General features: G+C 46.0%; 1 pseudogene; it reads left to right on the top strand.

Moving 5' to 3' along the window:
• The first annotated feature begins 3,336 nt into the window (after positions 1–3,336).
• Positions 3,337–3,497, top strand: LOC123455915 (annotated as a pseudogene).
• The last annotated feature ends 7,447 nt before the right edge of the window (positions 3,498–10,944 follow it).

The following is a 10,944-nucleotide window of genomic DNA, read 5'->3' as shown; positions in this document are numbered from 1 at the left end:
GACTCAGGAGGCAGAGGTGCGAGGATCATCTTGAGTTCAAGACCAGCCTAGGTCTATAGAGTGAGTTCCAAGTCAGTCTAGGCTGGAATGAGACTCTACCTCAAAAAAAAAAAAAAAAAAAAAAAAAAAAAGGACTGGAGAGATGGTTTAGCGGTTAAGTGCTTGCCTGTGAAGCCTAAGGACCCAGGTTCAAGGCTCGGTTCCCCAGGTCCCACGTTAGCCAGATGCACAATGGGTACAATAGTGGCACATCTGTTATGGTAGAAACCATCTGCCCTCCAATTGGACTGGAGGCCCGCTCCATGGGGGGCAGGGAATACATCCCTGATACTGAAAATGTAAAATAGGGGTAGTCATGAGCCCTAGGGGTGTAACGTCTGCTGCTGTCTGGCTAAATGTATATACTATGCTTATCAAGCTGCCTGGTAAGCACTTCTCTCAATGTTCATACCCTTATTTTAATGCTACTCTCACTTTTGATAGAGAATCTCCTATTTTCAGATGGCAATGACCTTGGGATGACTCAGAAGGCATCATGGTGCTAGAAAGAAGTGACAGGAGTGCTCAGCACTGCAATATTTCTATCACACCTTCCAAGGTTCAGGGTCTATTGCAGAAGAGGTGGCGGAAAGAATGTAAGAGCCAAAGGAAGGGTAGGACTCTTCACAACATGCTCCCCCAGACACAAAATGGCCTGGATACCCATGACCTCACAGTGCCTGACACTACCTACACAAGACCATCATAATAGGAGGAAAAGATCATGACATCAAAATAAAAGACTGATTGAGATGGGGAGAATAGAGTTTCAAAGGGGAAAGTGGGGGAAGGAAGGGTATTACCATGGGATATTTTTATAATCTTGGAAGTTGTTAATAAAAAAGAAAGAAAGAAAGCTAAGGTCCCATAATACCCTCCCAGAGCACGTCTCTGATGGTACAACATCCTCCCCCAAGGCTCTGAGGCAGTTTAGGGTGACTGGGAACCCGAAAATATAAAACAGGAATGACTTTGGGTAGTCTTCACTTTGTTAGAGATCAGCGAAGAATCTGGCTTCCCTTGCCTAAAGGAGTTCCCTAGATCTGGTTTTTTGTTTGTTTGTTTGTTTGTTTGTTTGTTTGTTTTTTCCATGAACTGGGGTCCTTAGGCTTCACAGGCAAGAGCTTAACCGTTAAGCTATCTTTCCAGCCCTAGACTTTAATTCTTTAAATTCATAAGACAAGAATCCATGGTACCCTAAATTTATTGGTGCATTGGCATACTGGTATTGGCAAGCAACCCCAAAATTCCCATTTCAGCTCCATCTCCTAAAGAGTTCCCAGGCTGGGGTTCAAGCTTTCAATACACATGACTTCGAGAGACAGGGAGACACTGAGAATCAAAGCAACAGCATTGTGCACCCTTATCTGCATCTTATGTTCCTTACTTTCCAGCCTGTTGGTGCAGGATTTGGGGGTTCAGGAAGAGTCTCCAATAATTTTTGTGCCCCAAGGTTTGGGTTCTGTCCTACCTTAAATAAAAAATGAATAAAGAGGGCTGGAGAGATGGCTTAGTGGTTAAGCACTTGCCTGTGAAGCCTAAGGACCCCGGTTCGAGACTCAATTCCCTAGGACCCACGTTAGCCAGATGCATAAGGTGGCGCACGCAATTGGAGTTCATTTGGAGGCCCTGGTGTGCCCATTCTCTCTCTCTCTGCCTCTTTTTCTCTCTATCACTCTCAAATAAATAAATAAAAATAAACAAACAAAAAAAAAAAGAATTAAAGTCCAAGCTGGGCATGGTGGCACAACGCCTTTAATTCCAGCACTCTGGAGGCTGAGGTAGGAGGATAGCCATGACTTGGAGGTCACCTTGAGACTACATAGTGAATGCCAGGTCAGCCTGGGCTAGAGTGAGACCCTACCTTGAAACTTTCCACCCCCCACCAAAAAAAAAAAACACCAAAACAAGAATTAAAATCCACAGACCAGAGGGTAAGGTTTAGAGAGACTTTATTAGATTAAGAGAAGGAAAGCTGAGGGGGTGCCGAGAGCTCCAGCCAAGAGGGAAGCAAGAGAACCCTGAGATTACAGAGTAAATTCTAGGTCAGCCTGGGCTGCAGTGAAACCCTACCTTGAAAAACTAAAATTTAAAAAAAGTTTTCAAAACAAATGCTAGGGCTGGAGAGATGGCTTAGCGGATAAGGCGCTTGCCTGCAAAGCTAAAGTATCAAGGTTTGATTCCCCAGGACCCACATGTAAACAAGATGCACAAGGGGCCGTGTGCATCTGGAGTTCGTCTGCAGTAGCTAGAGGCCCTGGCATGCGCTCTCTCTCTCTCTCTCTCTCTCTCTCTCTCTCTCTCTCTCTGTCTCTCTCTCTCTCTCTCTCCCTGCCTATTTCTCTCCCCCTCCCCAAATAAATAAATTAAATTAAATAATTGTTTTTTAAGTGCATGTAAACTGGGAGTGTTGGTGCATGCCTTTAATCCCAGCACTTGGGAGGTAGAGGTAGAAGAATCGCCATGAGTTCAAGGCCACCCTGAGACTATAGAATGAATTCCAGGTCAGCCTGGACTAGAGTGAAACCCTACCTCAAAAAACCAAGGAAAAAAAAAGTGCATGTAGCCAGGCATGGTGGTGCACACCTTTAATCCCAGCACTCGGGAGGCAGAAGTAGGAGAATCGCCATGAGTTCGAGGCCACCCTGAGACTACATAGTGAATTCCAGGTCAGCCTGGGCTAGAGTGAGACCTTACCTTGAAAAAAAGAATTTTTTATTTGCGTCCAGGTGTTCACATGTGAGTGCAGACACCCGTGTGCCCTAGCACATGTGAGGAGGTCAGAGGACAGAGTTTGAGCTCCCCATGCAGTGCTGCATTTGTCTGGATTGTCCTTACTGTTGATCTTTCCACTATACTTGCCAAGAGCTTATGGGAACTCCTCCTGTCTCTGCTTCCCATCTCGCAGGCAGTGCTGGGATTACAGGAACCCGCCATGGCTTTGGGCTTTTATGTGGGGTCTGAGAATCTCGTTCCTCTGGTACTTAGGGTCTAGTGACTGAGCCATTTCCCCAGTCCCTGTTTATGTTTGTTTTTAATATTTTATTTCTTTTCTGTGTGTAGACACACACACACACACATGTGCCAGGATCCCTTTCTGATATAAATGAATACATTTTCTGTGTTTGGTTTTATGTGGGTGCTGGGGAATCAAGCCCAGGCCGACAAGCTTTGCAAACAAGAGCCTTTAACTACTAAGCCATCTCCCCATACCTTTAATCTCAGCACTTGGGAGGCAGAGGTAGGAGGATTTGTGGTGAGTTCAAGGCCAACCTGGGACTAATAAATTCCAGGTCAAGTTTTGCACAGTGGTAGTACTGTAGCCAATGAGGTTTATCCGAGGTGCGATTATTGCTAATTAAAAACTTTACCTAATTTCCTACTGTGACAACTTGCGATATATATGTATATATATGTATGTATAAAAATCTGGGCAATTTTGACAGTCTCTACAGAGACTGGAAAAAAAGAGAGAGAGAGAGAGAGAGAGTAAATTCCAGCCAGACATACTGGCACATGCCTTAAATCCTAGCACTTGGAAAGCAGAGGTAGGAGGATCATTTTGAGTTCAAAGCCACCCTGAGACTACATAGTGAATTCCAGGTCAGCCTGGACTAGAACCAGACATTACCTTGAAAAACCAAAAAAGCAAAAAGGTCTGAAGAAATGCCTCAGCAGTTAAAGCACTTTCCTGCAAAGCCTAAGGACCAGGGTTCGAGTCTCCAGTACCCACAAAAGCTAGATGCACAAAGTGGCACATGCACCTGGAGTTGATTTGCAGCAGCTGGAAGACTTGGTGCACCAATTCTCCCTCTGTCTCTCTTCTCTCTAGCTCTCTCTGCTTGCAAATAAATAAAATATTTTTTTAAAGGGGCAAAAGAGAAAAAGATATTTCTCTTCCTTCAAGGTGAATTCAGGAAGTGTAAGACCATCAGAGGGTGGCAATGGGGTGAAGAAAATGCATGGAGCAGAACCAGAGACGTATTTTTGAAACAAAACAGAAGCATGAAGGACAGACAAAGGTTGACACAGAGAATGTTGCCCAAGTCTTCCAACTCTGGCATGTGGTGGACCATTCCCTACGGGCAAAAACCAGGTGCCTGGGATGCAGGAACTCCTGCGCTGCCCTGTTCATTCTCGGATGCAGGGCAGGTTGCTATGGTTGTTTAGCCTGTACGATGTGGGTTGACTTAAAGTGATTTCAGGAGCCCTTTCCAGTGCATGGCTCTACAGACAAGGAATGAGATGCTTACTGCTCGGTGTACATCCATCCATCCTCCCGTGGCTCTTAGCCAAGGCATGATGTAGACAGTGATATAGGGGTGGGCAGTGGCAAGAGAAACTGTGTGAGGAAAGGTCTGGGGCCTTGAAGGCGGCTTACCAGGAGTGAGGAGATAGGAAGTGCTATGGCTAAGGGAGATATACAGAAGTGGACCAAAAAAGCCATGCAAAACCCCAGACTCCTACATCCCAGGCTGGCCAAGGTTCAGCACCCTCATGGAAGGAGGTTTACAAGGGAGGAACTCTGACAATGATTGCTCAGTCTCAGAGGTAAAGAAAACCTAAAATATACAGCCAGGACAGAGAACAATCAGTAGCATAATCTAAATTTAATGGAATTTCACAAGATCTCCCTCCAATCTGTTTCCTTCCACTTTATACTTGTTTTAGGGAGGTGGAAGTGTGGCTCAGTGATAAAGCAAGTGTTTTGCTTGGGCAAGGCCCTGAATTCCATTCTCAGCACCAAACAACAACAAAACAGAAGAACATAATTAATCTAGACTTTAGTTAAGCAAGTCTCCTCAGGGAGGCTCTTATTCCCACTCTTCCTGGATTTACTACAGGTGTCTTGTGTCCTCACTGATAATATAAATTCCCATAAGGAAGGGGTTTCACCTGCCTTTTTCTTTCATATCCCTGTGCCATATTTATACAGAAACACTGTTTTTGTTTTATTGCTCCACCATGCATAGCAACAATGTTTTTGGTTTTTGCTTGTTTGTTTGTTTGTTTGTTTTTGCTACAGAAAAATCATACCCTGTCCTGGAAAATGCAGGCACAAATGTAATGCCTTTTCCTCATAAGTACAGTGGTTCCTCATCTTAAAGTTGCAGCTGAGGCCAGGCGTGGTGGCGTTCACTTTTAATCCCAGGACTCGGGAGGGCAGAAGTAGGAGGACTGCCGTGAGTTCGAGGCCACCCTGAGACTCCATAGTGAATTCCAGGTCAGCCTGGGATAGAGTGAGACCCTACCTTGAAAAACCAAAAACCAAAAAAAAAAAAGAAAAACAACAAAGTTGCAGCTGAGGAAAGCAGGGTCCACTCTGTGGAAGGTGGGGGTCCTGAAGCCTGTGTCTTGGGGAGCCAGGCCAAAGAAGGCTGTAAAGTGGAATGCGCAGGGAAGCGCTTCCGAGGAGCAGGTTTGATCCAACAGCAGCAGCCAGAAGAGATGGGCTTGAGAGATAGACGCCCGTTGTCCTGAGCCCTGGCCCCCTGCCACCAAGCTCTCTCAGTGCTCCTCCCTGCAAGTCACAAAGAGGCCGTCAGAACCAGGAGTGCCCACAGCCATCCAGCGAGCTGAGGGGGAGGGGGCAGTGGGAAGCGGCAGTCCTGGAACTCTGGGGGTGGGGAAGAGCAGCCCAGCCCGCAGGTCCCTGCTGAGCCAAAGAAAACACTGTGGGGGGGTGGGGCGGGTGCTGGTTTTAGTTAGGCAGCCTGCATCTTCCCTTATATGACTGCAGGCCTCCTGACTTTCAGGATTCTGCAAAGAATGTCCAAACAAACATGTATACGGGCTTTTCTATAGACACACATGCTTGGGCTTTTGCCAGTGTACGTGCCAACCTAAATCTGCTCGTGTGGGCTGTACGTCTGTGCTTGTGTGTGATAGCGCCCATGTACGCACATACCCATGGGGCCTGGGGAGGCTGCTACAGATCTGGGTGCACGGAGACGTGCTGGGGCAGTGGAGCTGGGAAAGACAGACCACGCCTTTAGCGTCTGTGCGCCCAGGAGCACATGCTCCTGCTTGGCAGGCCACCAACGTCCCCATGACATCAGCCCACCAGCCATAAAGTGGCCACTGGCCAGCCTTCGCCTAACCCCTCCACCCACACAGCACTGCAGGCTCGCTGCCCAGTGCCTCCGCCCTGCCCCGTAGGGGACTTTTGTTTGTTTGTTGTTTATTTTTGAGGTAGGGTCTCACTCTAGCCCAGGCTGACTTGGAAACTCAGTAGTCTCAGGCTGGCCTGAACTCAACAGTGATTCGGCTACCTGGGATTCCAGAGTGCTGGGGTTAAAGTCATGCACCACCACGCCCAGCTTTTATTTATTTTGTGTGGGTTTTTTCTAGGTAGGCTCTTACTCTTGCCCAGGCAAACCTGGAATTCACTATGTAGTCTCAGGGTGGCCTTCAAACTCATGCGATCCTCCCTGCCTCTGAATCCCAGTGCTGGGATTAAAGGTGTGTGCCACCACCACCCAGTTTCATAAGAGACTTTTGAATCAATAGACTTTGGTCTCAAAGCTATGATTCTTTTTTTTAAATTTATTTATTTATTTAAGAGAGAGAAACTGCCTGTATTCACTGAAAAAACTGCCTGTATTCACTGAAAAGAAAACTAATAAATTAAGAGAGAGAGAGAGAGAGAGAGAGAGAGAGAGAGAGAGAGAGAGACACGCAGACAGAGAGAGAATGGGCACGCCAGGGCCTTCAACCACTGCAAACAAACTCCTGATGCGTGCGCTCCCTTGTGCATCTGGCATACTTGGGTCCTGGAGAATGCAACAAGTGCCTTAATGGCTAAGCCCTAGAGCATCCATTTTTACATGAGTACCAGGGAATCAAACCTGGGCCATCAGGCATTGCAAGCAAGTACCCTTAACTGCTGATCCACTTCCCCAGCCCCATCAGACAGGTTTTGTTTAATTCCAGCAAAGCTATCTATCTATATATATATAGACAATATATATATATAGACAATAACCCATGATAATTCGCTTCCTCCCCTGCCCTTTGCAACTCCACTCTACATCATACATTTCCCTCTCTCAGTCTCTCTTTTATTTTGATGACATCATCTTTTCCTCCTATTATGATGGTCTTGTGTAAGTAGTGTCAGACACTGTGAGGTCATGGATATCCAGGCCATTTTGTGTCTGGAGAACCACGCTGTAAGGAGTCCTACCCTTCCTTTGGCTCTCACATAATTTCTTCCACCTCTTCTGCAATGGACCCTGAGCCTTGGAAGGTGTGATAGAGATGTTTCAGTGCTGGGCACTCATCTGTCATTTCTTCTCAGCACCATTGTGCTTTCTGAGTCATCCCAAGGTCACTGCCATCTGAAAAGAAAAGGTTCTCTAACCAAAAGTGAGAGTAGCATTAATATATGGGTATGAACATTAAGAGAAGTGCTTACTGGGCAGATTGGTGAGCCTAATATATGCATTTAGCCAGAGCAGCAGACATTATACCCCCTAGGACACATGACCTCCTCTATCATAGGTTTTCAGTATCAGACATGTATGCCCTCCCATGGAGCGGGTCTCTAGTCCAATTAGAGAGTTGCTGGTTTCTCCCATAATGGACATACCACTATTGCACACATTGGTTCATGTGGCCTGGCTGGCCAAATTTGATTTCTCTCTCTCCCATGGAACTGCATGCGTGCATAGCTTTTTCCAGTTTTCTGCCAGATGGTCTACATGGAGGAAGTTTTTAGCTCAGCTCTGGCAGGATTTCTCAGTGACCTTGCAGCACAACTATGTGGAGTCTTCAGCAGTAGGGTCTTGCCATCTATTCCTGGTGAGAAACCCAGAGCCTCAGCAATGGCCTGTAATGCTTTGGGGGTATCAGGGACCTCCCTGCCCACCAACTCACTGGAAGGTATCCCATCCCTGAAAGCCATTATTCTTGCTCATATCCATTGAAGACCACATATTCTTTTTAAAAACTATTTTCATTGAGCTGAAGAGATGGCTTAGCAGTTAAGGCACTTGCCTACAAAGTCAAAGGGCCCAGGTTCAATTCCCCAGGTCCCACATAAGCCAGATGCACAAGGTGACACATGCATCAGGAGTTTTTTTATTTTATTTTATTTTATTATTATTATTTGGTTTTTTGAGGTAGGGTCTCCCCCTAGCCCAGGCTGACCTGAAATTCACTATGTAGTCTCAGGATGGCCTTGAACTCATGGTCATTCTATCTCTGCCTCCCAAGTGCTGGGATTAAAGGTGTGTACCACCATGCCAGGCCTTTATTTTTATTTTTATTTATTTATTTGAGAGAGAGAAAGAGGCATATAGAGAGTGAATGGGTGTCTCAGGGTCTCTAGCCCCTGAAAATGAACTCCAGATGCATGCGCCACCTTGTGCATCTGGCTTATGTGGGTCCTGGGAAGTTGAACCTGGGTCCTTTGGCTTTGTAGACAAATGCCTTTAGCTGCTAAGCCATCTCTCCAACCTGCAGAAGGAGAGAGAGATGGAGGCAGATAGACAGACTGAGCGCACTAGAGCTTCTAGCTACTGCAAACAAACTCTGGATGCATGTACTACATTGTGCATCTGGATTTTTGTGGGTACTGGGGAATTGAACCTGGGTTGTTCGGCTTTGCAATCAAGTGCCCTAACTGCTGAGCCATCTCTCCAGCGCCGTGACCACATATTCCTGATGACTGCTCTCGCTCGCTCTCCCTCTCTCTCTCTGACTCAGTGTCTCTGCCTCAGGCAAACTGGCTTGCCCTTTGTCTCCTGAATGCAGCTCTGAGGCTTGGCTTGCTCAGTCCCCTGCTCAGGAGGGTACTTGTCCACACACCCCCCCACACCCATTCCAAACATGACAGCAGTTCCTTTTCTCTAGGCAACCTTCCCTGAGAGCAGGCTTTCCCTCCCCAACCTCCAGCTCCTGTGGACAACACTAGGCCCCCAGGGTGACGCCTGAGCAGCTCTCTTCAGGGACCCCCACTCAGGTGAGGCCAAGATTCTTTCTGCCACAGGAAGGAATGTTAGGATAAGCAGAGGTGGAGTTTTTTTTTTTAGGAAGGATTTAAAGAAACAAAAACAAAAACAGATTCAATCTGAGGATTAATAGAAAGAAAGGCACTCAGGTCAAGGATAAGACACACCCAAGTGTGGGCGTGAAATTCTCAAGAGTCACGCTTAATTTTCTTTATGTAGCCATAGATAAAATTTTGGTGGAGTCTAGAGTTACCTCTCAGAAATAAATAAATAAATATAAAGTTACACCTCAAAAGGTTGGCAAGGAATTTAAATTAGAGCATAGGGTGTTTCCCCGACAAAGATAGGATCACAGCTGATAAGGTAAAACCCTAGGTCACAAGAGTAGTAGATGTTTTTTATTTTTTTATTTTTGTTTTTTATATTTATTTATTTACTTTTGGTAGCCTCTCGCTCTATCTCAAGCTGACTTGGAATTCACTATGTAGTCTCAGGGTGGCCTTGAACTCTCAGTTTCCTCCTACCTCTGCCACTTGAGTGCTGGGATTAAAGGCATGCGCCACCATGCCCAGCTTACATTTATTTTTTAATTTATTAATTTAGTTATTTATTTATCTACTTGAGAGATAGAAGGTGGTAGAGAGAGAGAATGAGCACACTGGGGCCTCTAGACACTCCAAATAAACTCCAGTTGCATGTGCCACTTTGTGCATCTGGCTTAATGTGGTTATTGGGGAATTGAACCTGGATCATTGGGCTTTGCAGGTAAGTGCCTTAACTGCTAAGCCATCTCTCTAGCCCTTATTTATTTTATTTTATTTTTAAATTTTCTACTTTTTTTTGTTTTTGACATTAAAATGTTTCACTGTAAAAAAAATTTCACTGTTGGGCTGAAGAACCCTAACTCAGGTTCGATGCCCCAGTACCCATGTAAGCCAGATGTACAAGGAGGCACAGGTGTCTGGGAATTCCTTTGCAGTGATTGGAGACCCTGATGTGCCCACACTCTTTCTCTCTCTCTCTTTCTCTCTCAAATCAATAAGTAAAAATATATATATATTTTAAAGCTCACCATCTTGTTTGTGAGATTCCTAGAAAACATTTAGAAAAGAGACTCTACCAAAAGTAACAAAAATAAAAATAAAAAAAATCCAGGTCATAAATGCTCAGGCATTAAGCACGGTTCATTCTTTTTTTTTGTTTGTTTGTTTGTTTGATTTTTTGAGGTAGGGTCTCACTCTAGCCCTGGCTGACCTGGAATTCACTATGGAGTTTCAGGGTGGCCTCGAACTCATGACAATCCTCCTACCTCTGCCTCCCGAGTGCTGGGATTAAAGGCGTGCGCCACCACGCCCGGCAACACGGTTCATTCTTTAAAATACCTCTCTGTAGAAGAAATTTTGTCCCTGTGCAGGTAACCTTCACAGCAAACTGTGCCAAGGTTCTTGTCTGATAAGAGGCCAGACTCCAGGGCGAGAAGTTCTTCTCCTTCCCCGCGTCCCCTGAACTGTCCCTGTCTTCCTCAGTTCTTGTGCACAGGACGCTCACCACTGGCCGTTTGGGACTCACGCCAGCTGCTCTGTTGCACACCGCCTCTCAGATGCCTGCCTCAACTCTCAGGCACCTCCTCTCAGATCCAGAATCTCGGCCGGCACCCGCATGTTCTGCACCATGCCTTCAAACTGTGGTGCAGGTCGGCATGGCACGCCTTTCATACCAGCCCAGGTGAAAGGATTGCTGTGAGTTCAAGGCTAGCCTAGGACTGCAGAGTAAATTCCAGGTCAGCCTGGGTACAGACCCTACCTCAAGAAACCAAAAAAGAAAGAAGGAAGGAAAGGAAGAGAGAGAGAGAGAAAGAAACAAAGAAAGAAATGTGCAAAGCTGGAGAGATGGGTTAGTGGTTAAGGCACTTGCCAGCAAAGCCAAAGCACCCAGGGTCATTTCCTCAGGA

Source organism: Jaculus jaculus, chromosome 18 (genome assembly GCF_020740685.1).
Source record: "Jaculus jaculus isolate mJacJac1 chromosome 18, mJacJac1.mat.Y.cur, whole genome shotgun sequence".
NCBI lineage: Eukaryota > Metazoa > Chordata > Mammalia > Rodentia > Dipodidae > Jaculus > Jaculus jaculus.
Note: the sequence above shows the minus strand (reverse complement) of the source record. Positions and strands in the feature narration are given on the sequence as shown.